General features: G+C 34.5%; 1 protein-coding gene across 1 annotated transcript in view; it reads right to left on the bottom strand.

Annotated features, from left to right (window-relative positions):
- LOC125060722 (beta-1,4-N-acetylgalactosaminyltransferase bre-4) overlaps positions 1-17,443 on the bottom strand; it is a 130,588-nt gene that overhangs the window by 101,231 nt on the left and 11,914 nt on the right. The gene's annotated exons all lie outside the window — the stretch shown is intronic.

Below are 17,443 nucleotides of genomic sequence, written 5' to 3'. Positions count from 1 at the left end.
ATATGCAAACACTATTATAAATTTGATGAAAATATGTTTGATTCCGTTAAAAAGAGATTTTTTATTTTTTCATGAGATTAGTAGTGCTAATCTATGGCCACCTGCAACGCCGGAGATGCGAGTGTGTTGCCGGCCTTTATTTTTCTAAACTTGCGTAAAGTAGATAATCGTACGACGAAGACATATGATGTTGTTGCATAGTAAATGTTAAAATTTGTTTTAGTAGAAATTGTTTCACCACTAAAGCTGCGTTATAATAGGCCACGAAATAGGGAGATACCGATCAGGTAACCTTATATTTACGTAGTAAGCACACTTTTTAGTATATCTTAAATCGGTCTATACAGATTCGACTTTTACAGTTTAAGATATTTATTTCTCATTGTTAACATAAGCTTACTACTACTAAATTAATTGCCAGCAGTGTTGGCGTAGTGGCTTGAGCGTGCGACTCTCGTGCTTGAGGTCGTAGGTTCGAATCCCGGCTGTGGACCAATGGACTTTATGTCTATGTGCGCATTTAACATTTGCTCGAACGGTGAAGGAAAACATCGTGAGGAAACCTGGTCACCTACTTGCCTAATAGATTTAAAAATGATCATGAAACAGATACAGAAATCTGAGTTCCAGACCTAAAAAGGTTGTAGTGCCATTGTTTTTTTTTCAATATGTTATATTACAATAGTAAAAAAAGTACAACAGCTACTAATAGACCACAAGCCCATGAACAAAAAATACCTGTGAAATGACCCAACCTGAATTACGCTTAGAAGGCTGTTACTATATCTGAAAATAGCTCTGAGCACTATGCCGTCATTTCTGAGCGGTACATGTGAGTACGTGAGTGAATGGACTTTCTCAGGTACAATGGGGGAATTTCGACTAATTATTAATGTACGGCTTTGTTATAAGTGTATAGATGATTAAAAATAAATGTCGAAAAACCTAATGCCGTACAAAAGTGATGGTGCCGGAAGTCGGTGCAAATTTTTAATTCGACGACAGTTGCAGAAGCAATATAGGTCATTTATTACTGTACGGCATTTGTGTGATTCCTTTTGGACACATATACAGATACTTTACCCGTAAACGCCGTACATATTCCCAGCGGAGCGGTCGAAAGCCAAGGGTCGCAACATATGTCTGATTAGCATATAGGTGATGATGATATGAAACAACATAAAATTAAATGATCTTGAGAGTACTTCACAAATAGATAACATTTTCCAGCATGCCGTACATTTTTTGTGGAACACATAGGTGTATGGGGTAAATTACTTTTCTCAGAAAAGAGTCATTTTCCGGTGACTTTTATCTGTACGGCAATAACACAGGTTATTAATACTTTAGACAATTTTCAATAAAAGATAAATGCCGTACACTTTCGATAGTCCGCTACCACCGCCTACCAATACAGGGCGTCCCAAAGTTATGGGAAATGAAGGGAAAGTACCTTAAATATCGTAGATAGGGTATTTTACTAAAAGAAGACTTTATGTTATTTTTAAAAGTTATTAATTCTGCATTCAAAGATTTTTTAAAAATTACTTGCCTCGTCTGGGAATCGAACCGACTTAAATGTAAAAAAAAACACCCCTACTTTTATGATGCCAATCGAAAGAATGGCCAAAAACTAATAACTCTTCTTAAGTAACATAGTATTTTAAAAGAAAGGAACAGCGTGAATATATCTTTTTAATCAAATTAAAAACATTATCTATCGTATTCGGCCTAAAAAAATCCCCTACGAGTCTGTTACTTTAGAAAAGTTATTAGGTTTTGGCCATTCTTTCGATTGGCATCATAAAAGTAGGGGTGTGTTTTTTTAATTTAAGCCGGTTCGATTTCCAGACGAGGCAAGTAGTTTTTAAAAAATCTTTGAATGCAGAATTACTAACTTTTCTAAATAACATAAAGTCTTCTTTTAGTAAAATACCCTATCTGCGATATTTAAGGTACTTTCCCTTCATGTCTCATAACTTTGGGACGCCCTGTATTATATATATTATTTTTGTTAAAAATATTTTTCCTTTACCTCTCTCTGCTGGTACGATAAGGCTGTAAATATACTTTACAGCCTTATGGAAGTATATTCAGATATGTACAGTTATTAATGACCTTAAGGGACACCTCAAACGTCGTCGAAGTTTTTATCAGCTGTAAAGAATAATCTAGAGTAAAATGTACGGCATCTGGTTTTTTTTGTTTATTTATATTTGTTACATATAAAATAACAATAATTTTTGAAAATATTACTCCCCATATTACTCTAGGAGCATTTGAAAAGTCATCTAAATTTCGGAAATTTCATATATTTTTTATCATAATATTTTCATTTGTTACCATTTATAATGAACGGCTATAATGTACAACGGTAATATTTAGTAACATTATGTAAAAAAACAAGTTGCCGTACATTATTCTCTGATCTTACAGCAGTAAGAACTTGGTAAATCCTGAAATTTCGATAAATATTTAATTACACAAATATTAACTATAATATTTGGACGGCATAATTATAAAACATTATTGTCCGTGTTAAATAATATTTTGAACATGTTGCCGTACATTTTACAATGACCTTAGGGTATATGGGTGTAGGGGTAGGGTTCCGACCCTTGGCTTTCGACCGCTCCGCTAGAAATATGTACGGCGTTTACGGGTAAAGTATCTGTATATGTGTCCAAAAGGAATGACACAAATGCCGTACAGTAATAAATGACCTATATTGCTTCTGCAACTGTCGTCGAATTAAAAATTTGCACCGACTTCCGGCATGACATCGATTCTGTTCTGTTTATCCATCGTCTCTGTGAGACACATCCGGCTATTTCCGTTAGTTATACATTTAAATCTTCTGCTTTTTCATACATTAATTACAATCTTTTAATTGTTTCGTAGTTGTTCATTTTAATTTTATTCATGCTATCTCCCTAAGGTATTTATGGAATATCTACATCTTTGTTATTAGTACTGATTTTATTGTAATCATAATTTACTTTCTGTTAAAATACTGTTAATCTTCCTAAAATGTAATAAAATAAATAACACTTGCGTACAATAACGACTAAACATGGACTGTCACAATAATAATACATTTTATTTACCTCATCACAATATTGAATTTTACGGGTTTACATGCTGCAATCTTTGTGAGAGGCTGGTGCCTTTATAGGACTAATGCCCGTCTTCCACTGCGATCGGAACGGACCCATTACGGACTCCGCTATACTCGTAATGATGATTTTCTCGTAAGAGTATAGCCGAGTCCGTAATGGGTCCGATCCGCTTGCAGTGGAAAGCGGACATTAAGAAGTCCTTTGGTAACAGGTCACCAGGCGGACAGAAAATATACAAAAACATGACTACATACTATACATATGACTAAACTCAATTAAGGTCGTATTAGCATAGTCTGTAAGGATAATGTATGTATTTCTGTAATAAATAAATCAATAAAACTAAAGCATTATTGGCTGTGGGTGTGTGAATGTGTAAGGGTCTGAAATGTACCAGATTTAAATCAAACGAGAACGAACCACTTACTTACTTTCGTAATAGAAATGACCACTTATGTAAATAAATAGAGTCTCAGTTATACATTTTACTTGGAAAGCGGCGGAATACAAACGACTGTTTTATACATTGTTTAACATATAAAAGGAAATAGTTCACGAGCCTAAACTTTGGGACTTTTAAATGAGGGCCGGGCGGAATTAGGGGACGGTGATTAAGGTAAACGTTTAAATTGTTTGAGTTTTTGGGTCAGATCTTGTTTTTAAAATATTAAAAAAAAAACATTTATATCTGTATCGACTTGTAATACCTTGGGCATAAATATAATTATAACACCATAAAAAACCCTTCTAGATCTGGGCCTCAAATTTAATAGACTAGTTGGTGATCAGCCAGTACGCACAACGGACCAACCTCGAGTCTAATTGCGGAGAAAGGAGTCCTTCAACCCTAACCTGGTGATCAGCCATTCTATCTATACCTGACACACACCGACTTTTTTGGGTCTAAAGCAAGTCGGTTTTCTCACTATATTTCCTTTCACCGTAAAAAATTTAATAAATATTAGTATGGAATATAAGATACAGGTTTCACGTATTTAAATTTGTATCGGTAGACATCCCTACTCAGCGGCAAAGTAGACAGAGGGTGAAAGAAAAAGCCGGCGAAAGAAACTCTGGGTACTCTTTTAAAATATCAAATAATCATCTTACGAGCGAGTGTTGAATACGCACATAGACCGAAAGTCCAATGGGTATCGATCCTAAGATTCACCCGCCACTAGAACAAAGTCACTGACATACAGAGGTCGCTGGATTCGCGATACGTCAAGTTCTTTCAAAATCATGTATGCCCAATTTTCCGCTTTCTTTTTGATACTGTTTCAAACTTATTAATTGCTATGCTAACAATTAAACTACTTACCTAATTATTCAAGGATAGAGATTCTAATCTGAGGCAAAGACCTATACTATTCCAGCGAAACGTAATAAGGAACGACAATTGTATTTCGGCCAATCATGATTGGTTAAACCTAATAACATTTCGCGGTGCTTGTCTCTGATTGGACTTAAACTTAGTGTGGCCCAATTACAATCACGTGATACGCGATCGTCTTTTGTTTTACCGCCGTATATTTTTAGTAGAATCCATCCAATTTCAGCCACTGCATATTGCACAGAGATACCGTTGCGCTTCGATAAACTTGTTACAACGTTAGCTATTTTACATATGTGTAATATGTAGTTGCATGTTAATCTACTTTAGTTACGGCCCTGTAGAAACAACTTTAACACGATAAGCTAAGCCGGCTTATTCAAAGATAAACCGGAAACGATGCACTATTCCTATGATAATCTTATTAAAAATACATTATTCTATCGGAACTTGATGTAGGGACGACATTTTGGTGTATTTGGGTTAATCATGATTGGTTAAACGGAATGACATTTCGCAGTGCTTGTCTCTGATTGGACAAGAGACAGGGTTGACCAATTATAACCACGTTATCCGCGTTCGTCTTTTGTTTTGCTTTAAAGTTTATGAAGTGCTTATGAAGCACCTTAATATTTCTAATTCGAAGATGATTGTGGAATGATGTTTTAAGCTTACTATTACAATAAAATCCTTAAACTTACGTAAACCTTAGATATGCAAACACTAATATAAATTTGATAAAAATGCTTTTGATTCCGTTAAAAAATTTTTTTTTATTTTTTTCATGAGATTAGTAGAATAAAGTGCTAACCCATGGCCACCTGCAATGCCGGAGATGCGAGTGTGTTGCCGGCCTTGGAGGGGACGGCCTTTATTTTTCTAAACTTGCGTAAAGTAGATAATCGTACGACGAAGACATATGATGTTGTTGCATAGTAAATGTTAAAATTTCTTTTAGTAGAAATTGTTTCACCACTAAAGCTGCGTTATAATAGGCCACGATATAGGGAGATACCGATCAGGTAACCTTATCTTTACGTAGTAAGCACACTTTTTAGTAAATCTCAGATATACCTTATTCGACTTTGACGGTTTGAGATATTTATTTCTCATTATAAACATTAGCTTACATGAGATATTAATTAATTGCCAGCAGTGTTGGCCTAGTGGCTTTAGCGTGCGACTCTCGTCCTTGAGGTCGTAGGTTCGAATCCCGGCTGTGGACCAATGGACTTTCTGTCTATGTGCGCATTTAACTTTCGCTCGAACGGTGAAGGAAAACAGTGAGGAAACCTGGTCACATATTTGCCTATTAGACTGAAAAATGATCATGAAACAGATACAGCAATGTTGTATCGTCACTGTTTTGTTTTCAATATGTTACATTACAATAGTAAAAAAAGTACAACAGCTACTAAGAAACATAGTATTTATTATATAAAAATACAGATATTAACACTTACACAATACAAAGAAGGATACAAATTTAAATACATGTACATATTTGATTAAAACTTAAATACGTGACACGCCCAGTTAACATAACTAACTAACACAAATGTATACAAAAGACAGTGCAATTCCATAAGGAAAAGCAAACAAAACAGCATCTTACTATGAGTAATTAAATTGCTAGCGTAGCAATTAGTCAAGCGATATTGTTGGAACGGTATTACAGATAGCGAATATGAACAATTTTGATAGAACTCGCTGTATCGGAAAATTAGATCTGCGAGGTTTCCTTTGAAAGAAAATCCAGTTAATAAATAGCTATACTTTGAGTTTTCGATAAGTGTAGAAGAAAAGCTAAATACAAATATAGGAAGAGACATATTCCAACACTGAATAAAAGAGCGAAAAGAAAGAAAAGTTCAAGATTATTTTCTTTTTTTTAAATTATAATATGACGAGCGGGATTGAACCCGATACCCCAAGCGTCACGGTCCCTTTGCAAAGCCGCTTGGCCACCTAAGAAAACCTCCATGGCTTTTGTTAATCCAAGTATCTTAAGCAATATTAGTCAACTAATAGATAAATTAATCAGTAATTTATACTGCAGTGCGTATAATTTGTCAATAAGTTCGTTGTGTATACAAATATTTGCCTCCATTTTGTATTCAGATTTTGACAGATAATGAATGCATGTTTAATTAACCGATCATTACTTTCAATAGACTGACATTTTGTGATCGTTAAATTAAAAAACCAGGAAAATATTGACTGGATATTTCGACTTAATAGTAATATCTACTTAGATGTGATTCTAGAAACTACTCTGGAACAAACACCTTGAGTACAAACTAAGCAACGATCGACTTCTATCAATGCAAAAAAGATGCTAGGCTATATACTGCCGTAAGTAGGCCAATGCTAACTTCTGGAGCCTTGGTTTGGTGGCCGAGATCGGAACTCGGAAAGGCAATCACGAAACTAGGACGCTCTCAAAGGCTCGGCTTGTCCGACGCCAGCGATTGCATGAAAACAACATGCAATCGCTGGCGTACAGCAGCTAAGGAGATAGCCTAGACCTCTACATACAGCAGGAAGCGGCTCTAGCTGCCATCAGACGCATATGTCTGGCCTATGGTCTAACACCACTACATTACACACACAGCTATTCTAGACAGGGCGATAGAGCATCAACCGCTCATAGCCGCGCCACGTGATAGGATTGCTAGTGAACACATTTTCAACTGGATACATGATATTTCATGAGAGAAAAGAACATGATTATGACTTTAGGCACACGCAGCTCGATTTTTTTATGTAAATAAAAACGGAAGCATCCAGAGCCGTACAGCGTTTACGAATTAATAGTTTCAGTATTAGATTCGTATCTGACAGTGCGTCTGTGCTGATGACATTAGATAACAGAAAAAACGAACAACAATCTAATACTTGCCCTTTTCGCAGGTGCAAACCTGAATTTGCCAAAGATCCATAGAACCCCAAAATCACCGATGGTCGCAAAACGCGGTCTATAGGCAGTCCAAAACAGGCAGTTGACCCGTTAGTAAGAACGGTCTAAGTCTCAACAGAATTAATCTCAAAATTATGATAAGGCCATTTCCAACTGTCCCTCTGTCTTCTTAATGAACATCTCTTTGTCTTTAGCGTGACCATCAGTCCCTTGTGCAGAGGCTGTTTCAGCGCAGAGGAACCAGTCATCCAATCCATCCATCGAATTCTGGAATGCGTGGCTGTGTGTGGTCCCAACGAACAGAAATCCCCGGAGCAGTGAGGTCGCTCCCTGAACCTTGCGAAGTGCCTAGCAAACTTCTGTGCTTCTAAAAGGAGCTAGGCTGGCTTAATTAGCCAGAACTTAACGCACAACGCACCTAATACATACATACATACTTAATACTTAAGAAATCATACTCTTAAATCTTCCATTACCATAATAAAAAGGTTAAAAGACAGTTTAGATTTAAAATGAATAGACACCTAATGAAACATAAACAAAACATTTTTTTTACGGTATCGCTACAAAAAGTTCCTTTCACTTGTTATTGATTTCGAATAATGTGAAATTCTAGGGACGCCACAGCCACCGTTGTCTATAGATCCGCAATGCGTTTAGTCCGCCATTTTGAACTCATAGCTTATCATAAATTATATTATACAGTATAATTAAGGTAGACTTTATAAATAACACAATCCACATCTGTTGGAACAACGTTTTAAGGAATTTTAAAACAAAACACACTAATAATGTATTTGTAATACTTATTAGAACATCCTTAAAATATCATAAAATATATTCGTTACACTTCAGTTAATAATATTATAAGATAATTTAATAATTATAAATAATTTGTATAGTTTGACTGAACGTTTCTTGCGCTTGATCATAAAAATGTATACGCCCAAATTATTGCCTTGACTATTAAAAATAATAATCATTATTATATGTCATTTTAAACGGTAATTAATATATAATGCTCAAAAAACTTTACACTTTGAACTAAGAACGCAGACTTTACATTATTTTTTTGTAAACTACATCGACTACAGTATAAAAATCTAAATATGCTCGATGAGTCTATGAAAAGCCATGCCGTCATGTTTCATGGCAACGAGCTAATAAGTTTTTACGATTATGGTTACTTCGAGATTCAAGGAAAATGGCGTCATTACAGCATTAGTTTTGGCAAATTTAACAAAAAGTTTAAAATCATGCAAGGATTCTTAAAACACTACCCGAATTCTGACAAAAATATTAGGTTTATATGCAATCTGTGCAACCCTGCGAGGGTTCTGTATCTGTGTTCAATTAATTACGCATACCTATGTTCTGTGGTTCAAAATTCCAGGCATAGCTTTTCAGTATAATCACTATTTCACGTACATTTGTATTCAACATAACATATTTTTCAAATAATTTATTCTCATTGTTATCACGACAAAATAAAGATTCACTTGCCTTGCTTTAACTTGATGTACCAGTAAACGACTGAAATATATAATTATATATAATATTATATTTATTATTATTATTATAAATATATATATATAATATTATATATATATCTATACTTGGTATTATTATTATTTATTTTATTTTATTAGAGGCGCAAACTAGCTGCTGTGGTCTCTGGCAGAATGACCAGCGCTGTGGAACTTTTTGCTCCTCAGCATAATGCTGAGCCAGGGCCAATTACAACCACAGTACACACACATTGCACACTGGAAGCGAACCGAATGGCAAAAGGGAATTTGTTAATTTTTATTTTTATTGTTTTTGATGTCTTATTTTTTTTTCTTTAAGTATTGTTATTTTGTGTGTTTATGTGTGTGTGTTTTCGATTATAATAAATGTTATGTCTATATTTATGTCTAATATAAAATATATAATAGTAAATTCGCGGTAATATCGACTAAATTATAACATGTCATAATTAACAATCCAGGCGTAACACTTTATCGTATTGTTAGGGAAACTATAATTTTATTAACTAATCACCTAAATTTTAACAGGAAGTAAAAAATAAAACGGATAATTATTTGCTCCATGTGAACAATATCGTGTTGACGGTCATTTAAAGGTTATCAAGTCACGGCTGAAATAATAAATTTACAGGTTTTGGAAGCCGTTCAGCACCCTTGTGAACGGAAAGCTGGTTTTACATTATTAACGAGGACTAACTGCGCCAGAACTTGGTATTACTAATGTAAGACCGAAATGGAGAAAAGAAAGTTCGGACAATCGTTCAGGGCCTCATACACCCAGTTATTATTCCGAATATAACCTGGAGGCAACCCATTAAGGAATAAATGATCAGATTACTTAATATGCAAGTAGTTGATCACCCTTTCGTGCCTGACACACACAGTTTATGTTTGGGTAAGGTCACGATGTTTTCTTACACCACACCACAGACCATTTCAGCTTTGAATGGAATGCTCAACCTTAGGGATCAGAGGCTCAGGCTATTACCACTAGGCACACTGATTTTATATTAGACTACTAGCAGACCGGCCAAGCGTTGCTGTGGCTAAGGTTTTTGTTATATTACATAGTAGCAAACTATTCAAGGGAAATTTGGAGAACACCAGTCATGGAGACCACCATGCTTTTTTGGTGGTAATGCCATTAAATTGTAGCTTATTTGCAACGTTGGTACTTTCAACACAGCGCCATCTGTTAGAATTGTGACTATCAAATAATAAACATATATTTTGCAATAAAATTGCGGGTATAAATTGAGTTGTAAGCCTATCCTATCTTTTAAGTTAGATCAAACTGCACACGTTGTGCAAATTTGATTGAAATCGGTTGGGTAGTTTAGGAGTCCATAGCGGACAAACATATAAATTACGGGTCACGTACACGTTTGACGGCTCATTGGTCTAGAGGTTAGTCAGGGGACTGCGAATCCATGGGTCCCGGGTTCGATCCCCGGCTGAGACAAACATCGATGTGATGAGCATTTGGTGTTGTGCTTAGGTCTTGGGTGTTTAAATATGTATTTATATGTCTATATATCTATAATATGTATGTATATCCGTTGCCTAGTACCCATAACACAAGCTTCAACAGCTTAGCATGGGACTAGGTCCATTGGTGTGAACTGTCCAAGAAAAAAAAAATAGAATTGATAAGCTCCTCCTTCATTTATATATATTAAGATAGATAAGTTTATTAGTTTTAATAAATGCGTACTCGCAGTTTATACGGCAATTAGGGTCGCAACATGTGGTTAAAAAATTAATTAAAAATCTAGGTCAAATATGATTTTCACATCATTCATGGAAATCATGTCTAGGACATAAGATACACAATGATCCGAGGATTTATTATATATTCGACGCGACGTTACACCCAAAATTCATTCCTTTGAAACTTAATTTACTTTGGCCGTCCGGCATTCGACTGTCATCTGTAATGCGATTTGTCTCTGGTAAATTTAATTCGTTTCATCAAAGTATTTACCAAAAATTACCTTTACATTTGGGAAATCTACTGGAATATATGTGTTTTTGCGTTGTTATTTATTTCCAGTTAAGTATAAACATACAAAACTACAGGTTTATCTAATATATAAAATTCTCGTGTCACAGTTTTCGTTGCCATACTCCTCCGAAACGGCTTGACCGATTTTGATGAAATTTTTTGTGCTTATCCGGTATCTATTAGAATCAGCCAACATTTATTTTTTCATCCCCCTAAATGTTAGGGGTAGTCCACCCCTAAATTTAATTTTTTTATTTTTTAGACAAAATTTTTAATTTCTATTTTTTATGATACAACATACAAAAATACATACAACCCCTAATTTTCATCCCTACAATTAACCCCTATTTTTTATATTATAAATGATATACATTGCAAAACGACGTTTGCCCGGTCAGCTAGTATTAATATACAAAAGTGCTCGCATTACGCTGGCACACGTAATAGATATATTTATTATAAATGTTTAAATTCAACTAACACATTTTCTTCTAGTCTGTACGGTAAAAATAATTGTCGTGGAATTAGAGTTCGCTGCAGTGCTAAATTATCTTTTTGAAGTGAAACTTCTTTATCGAGGTTGGAAAAAATTTAGTGTAACATTTTTCGGTTACGCGTCACATGTTTCGGTTACGCGTCACATTTGACCGTTACGCGCGTCTTTTTCTCGTCCCTACCACGGTTGATTCGAAGAGATACTAAACCATTAATAACAAAAATTTATAATGACTATAACAATGATACTAAAAATTATATTACAATTTATGAAATTCTGTAATAATCTTAGTGGTAATAAGGTAAAATGAAATAATTGTATTATTTGTATTCAAGTCTGTGATATTAAAAACCTTTTGTTAAACTTTATCTAATTTAACTTAATTTAACCAATTTCTGAAAAGTTGCATATAGATAATTTTTCGAAAAATAAGGTCATAAAGAAGTTTCACTTCTAACGTGTGTACACTAGTACACGCACATTTTTTTGTTATGACAATACTGTTACACGTTAGTTTGGAAGCACTCCTAATACATAATATGAAATTAAAATTAATTCTTGTGAATAAATGAGCGTAGAAAATAATAATTATATTAGTTCGCGCTGACATGTCGGTTCTCTTACTGTACAGACTAACATAGTCTCACCCCGTTGACACCTTAAACTCCGTTGATATTTTAATAATAATAATAATAATAATAATCTTTATTGACATATTTGTAATTACAGAAATCCTATGAAGACTCTGACACCTAAACTAGGCTTTAGTGCCTGTATCTCAGGAGTCAGTGGCTTCTCCCAATATAATTCGTAACAAGTGTCAAGAGAGCTTATTCAAAATTTTACAAGACAATACTTTTTATAGACATTTGTAAATTCCAGATATTACATCTAATTATCTTCTTACACATAATATACTTAAACAAAATAACATATATTAAAAAAAATGTTTCAGTATAAATTACAATGAATATAATAGGTAATAAAATAGGTACATACACATAAAATACTAAAATACATAAATATACATAATACATAAATACATAAATATACATAATTATACATTTTACATATGGGTATATGTAACACTAGTATAAATATATAAATTATACACATAATTAATGAATCAAAATAACTAAAATATTATTGTAGCATGTTAGTTAAATAGATCTTCTGTTTCCTCATAATTTAAAGACAAAAGCCAAGTCTTAACAATTGATTTGCAGTCATGTAGTGAAAGAGGGTAGAAATTTAATTTTTTGTTTATTTTATTATATAGAAAGACTGAGAGAAATGCTCGTTGTCGCCTTGCGAAGGTAGTACGGAATTTTGCTGTGGGGAGTACATTTGGTATACAGCGTTTGTTACTGCAAACCTCTGGGTTATAAGGGGTATGGACATGTTGTTTGGCTATTATATTAAAGACGAATAACTGTCTAACACTGAGGAGCTCACACTGTTTATATAAAAGTGTGGTTGAAAATCTGTAGGGTTTGAAAGTCATTACTTTTAGTAAAGATCTGTGAGCTCTTTCAAGCTGAATTAGATGTGACTTGCACGCTCCACCCCACACGCTCACGCAGTATCCAATAACCGATTTTACTAAGGCAAAGTAAACAGTGCGGAGTAGTTCAAATTCCGCGGCATAACGTAATTTTTTGAATGTCCAGATTAGTTTTCGCGTGCGTGCCGTTATAATCTCAATGTGAGGAAGCCAACTCAATTTATTATCTAATTCGATACCGAGGTATTTAATGGTATTGGATTTTGTTATATTAATGCAAGTACAATTGCGCTCAGAGACACATATGTGTATTTTAAGATTAATATCAGTCATATGGGAATTAATAGTTTGGAACTGAATATACGAAGTTTTAGAAATATTTAAAGTAAGTAAATTTTCCCTGAGCCATCTAGCCACCTTCTGCAGTCCGCTTTCGGCAATATTTTGTATCTCGGTCCAGGTGTCCCCATAAAAAACTATAGCCGTATCATCGGCATAGGTAAACAACCTGCAACTAGTTAGGGACATATTACATAGGTCGTTTATGTAAATAAGAAAAAGACTTGGACCAAGAATACTGCCTTGCGGAACTCCAAAAGTTACATTTGCGTCGGAACTAATATGATTATTAATCTTAACCCTTTGCACCCGACCACTAAGGAAATCTTTAAAAATAAGCAGGGCTGAGTCTCTTATTCCAATTCGCTCCAATTTGTCCACAAGTATAGGTATTGAGACGGTATCAAATGCCTTGGCAAGATCGAGGAAGACACCAAGGCACTTTTGTTTCCTGTCAAGTTTTTCTGTGACAAACTCAATCAAGCTACCCACAGCGTCTTCTGTTGACATACCCATTCTGAAACCAAATTGTGAGCTGGACAGAATATTGTACCGATTTAAAAACTGTATTAACCTCACGTTAAGCATCTTTTCTAGGATTTTTGATAGTGCTGTAAGCACAGAAATCGGTCTGTAGTTTGCAACACAATCCCGTGCCCCACCCTTGTGAACAGGAGTAATGAGAGACCTTTTAAAGACTTTTGGAAAGCAGCCTTCCCTAAAACATGTCTGAAACAAGATAGTAAGCGGCGATACAATGACATGTCTTACCATTTTTAGAAATCGAGCTGGTATAGAGTCCCAACCAGTGGCACAATCATTTTTTAAGCTTAAGATGAGAGATTCCACCTCAACCTCATCTGGTGGCATTAGTACGAAGGAGTTAGTCAAGCAATTAGATCTTGTACATATGTAGTTATACTTACACCCTGTAAGTTTTTCAGCTAGCTCTCTACCAACATTAGAAAAATAACTATTTATGTCCTCAACCGCATCCAATGCGTTACAATTCCTAATTAACTCATCGGCAGAAGATTTTTTACTTGAACTATCGGTGACATATTTTATTGCAGCCCAGGTTTCTTTATTTGATTTTGCACTTTTTAATAAGAATTTATCGTGTTCGCGCTTCAATTTTCTAAGTAATGAGCAACAAAAATTCCTGTACCTTTTATAGGTTATTTTAAGAATTTCATTTTGGGGGTCCCTTTTTAAATTAAGATGCAGTTTATCCCGGTGACGGATACAGCGAAGTAGGCCCGGAGTCATCCAGGGCTTAAGAGATTTTTTGCGCCTGGGTACACGGACTTTTTCAGTGTTAGCTTTAATAGCAGATGACAGAATTTCAACAAATCGAGTCGCAGCAGACTCGGCGTCTTGCTTGTTAGTCATAAAAGTAAAATCAGCCAATTCAACATATTTTATAGCTTCACTAAAATTTACTCTTTCAACAATGGAAGGGCACTGAGTATTAGTCCGTTTACTGTTAAGGGATAGATTTACTAGAATAGAGTCGTGATCAGTTACGGTGGAGTTTATAACTATAACACTAGTTTGTAAAACAGTTTTAACCATTACATGATCGAGACAATTGCTTAATCGTGTTGGATATGTGTGGCCTGGCAGAAAACCCAATTCGCTGGTTAAATTTAAGTAAGAGTTACTGTTTCTGTCACCGTTTCCAGGTTTTATATCGATATTTATATCACCTATTAAAAATATATTCTTTTTACGATTTTATAGATTTAACAATATCATTCAAAGCATTCAAAAAGCGCTCAGTGTAGTAAAAGGATGGTGATCTATAAATAGCTAAAAGTACAATATCTGGTACTATTTTAGCTAGCAGAAAGTTAGCATCTTTAGGATTAGGTTCTTCAATTTCGCAATTTATATTTTGTTTAGCATAAATTATAATACCGTCACTTTGATTTAAGCATTTTTTTGTGAAATAAGAATTATAATCCTTGAGACTGGGTATGGGTTTATTATCGTTTAACCAGCATTCAGTTAAAATTATTATATCTGGATCAAAGTACAGACGAGCTATATGGGCCAAGAATGCATCAATATTTTTGTAAACGCTACGGATATTTTGTGTTATAATTTTTAGGGAGTTTCCTGATTTTTTTACTAAATCATTACAATTATTTATGTCACAACTGTAGGCAGTTGCCACTGTTATATTATCAATATCATTATTTATATTATCAATAAATCTAGCCATTTGTAAAATATTAAGCTTTTTGTCGCAGCTACTCGTGTCTGAGAAATGCTGACATTTTTACAAAGATAAGATCTCGATTTCAACATGATCACTAGACTAAGAATGTATAATTTTTCAGTTATGTAAAATACAATACAATGAACAGAGTATAAGTATGTATATAAAGTAAAACAATAATATAATATATAAAAAAATAAAATAATATCTATAAAAACAATAATTAAGTGCCGGATTTTCACAAACAGGAAAGTTATCGTAGGCCGGCGGAGTTTCCTGGGGGCCTCAAAAAGTCATTGTTTTAGACGAAGTTTATTTAAATCACCCTCACTATCAATTCTAATATGCCGTTTACCTTCATCTTGTCTCAGGTAGGTTCTTCCAAATGAGGTCCAGCAGAATTTATATCCATTTTCCTGAGCAAATGCACGAGCCAGATAATTTAATCGTTTTCCGCAGGGTGATAGACATTCTGAAATAAAAAATGGCTTTGCTGGTCCTTCCAAACTTAAGTGTGCCGTGTTCAATTTGTTAGCAGAATTCATTTTGTTAAATTTGCGTGCCTTTTCAATAATACCATCTTTCAATATAACGCTGCCCAATTCCACAATAATTGCTCCATGTCCAGTTTTACTTTTTGTACGATAAATATCCTTAATATCCTGTTTCTGTATGGGAAAATCAATAACATCTGCAGCTTTTGAAGCAATTTTACATAAACTATCCTTATTTTCACCGGTAATCTTAGGAATATTTCTTAGTTCAAGTTTAGTTGAGGCAGACGTTCGTTCCAGCGACTCGATTTTCTTTTCAAGCTGATCAATATGCAGACGATCTTCATTCCTCTGTTTTTCCAACTTCTCGTATTTAGCTTTCATATCTTCGTACTGCTTAGAAACAAAAGCAATGGAGTCTTTTATTTCTGTATTTTGTGTCAAGATTTCTCTCATGGAGGATTGCAAGGAGGTGAATTTACTTTCATTTTGAGAGTTTGCTTTAGCAAGCATATCCTTAATTTCGGTTATGAATTTTTTAATATAGGACTCATCCTGCTTGCGCCTCATAGTTACATTGCTTCGCTCCTCATTAGATAAATCTGGCGCGGAGCCCGAAAAAGAAGCTTTCGGCGCGTTTAACCTAGCTTCCTTTAAGTCTTCGGGAGTGGGGGTGCTGGGAGGTGTGCGCTTAAGAGGCATATTTCTGACAAAAGATGACACCAGAGTACACGAAAAAATAAACTTGGACCAGCCCCCTATAAATTTCCGCTACCCGCTATCGCTTATGAATTACGGCAACTTACAAAGCTTGCGTATCGATGATGCGCGCAGACGGAGCGTACAACTTAAGCTGTCTCACAAGTGTTGTCACGTTCGCACAGATGCACTTACTGCAACGCAACTCATGCGCTCCTGGTACACACCTTAATTTATTCGCACGGAATTTATTTTTAATTTGATTTTTAAGTTATAAAACAAATAGAATGCACACGTCTAAACGCTTCCGCGGTCCAGGGGGGAGAAGATATTATTTTAATTCTAAAAAATCTTTTAATTCTTCAAAGAGATGTGTTGACCTACTTAAAAATCATTATTCATTATGGGATGAAGTTTATCAAAGAAAAGTCGATCAATATCAATCTCAAATCGACAGTCGGTATTGCAGATTATAAATACAGATAAAAACTTTATATTTTCTGATAAATTCCGTTATACTTTACACATAATATATACATAATGCTATCTTTCGTGATAAAATGTTACCAATGATAGTGTCGTATTGTGATTACGCTGCTATAAAAGAGATTAACACTTCGTAAAACGGGCAATTATATTTATTTTTTATGAAAACGGGCGACAATTTTTGTGACTATATGTGTTAAAAATAGGTTTAATTCCGCTTTAATTTTCATTTTTCGGGTATTATTATTATTATATATTAGTCTTTAAATGTTTTTGTATAATTCAATTGTTTTTA

This window comes from Pieris napi, chromosome 22 (assembly GCF_905475465.1).
Source record: "Pieris napi chromosome 22, ilPieNapi1.2, whole genome shotgun sequence".
NCBI lineage: Eukaryota > Metazoa > Arthropoda > Insecta > Lepidoptera > Pieridae > Pieris > Pieris napi.
Note: the sequence above shows the minus strand (reverse complement) of the source record. Positions and strands in the feature narration are given on the sequence as shown.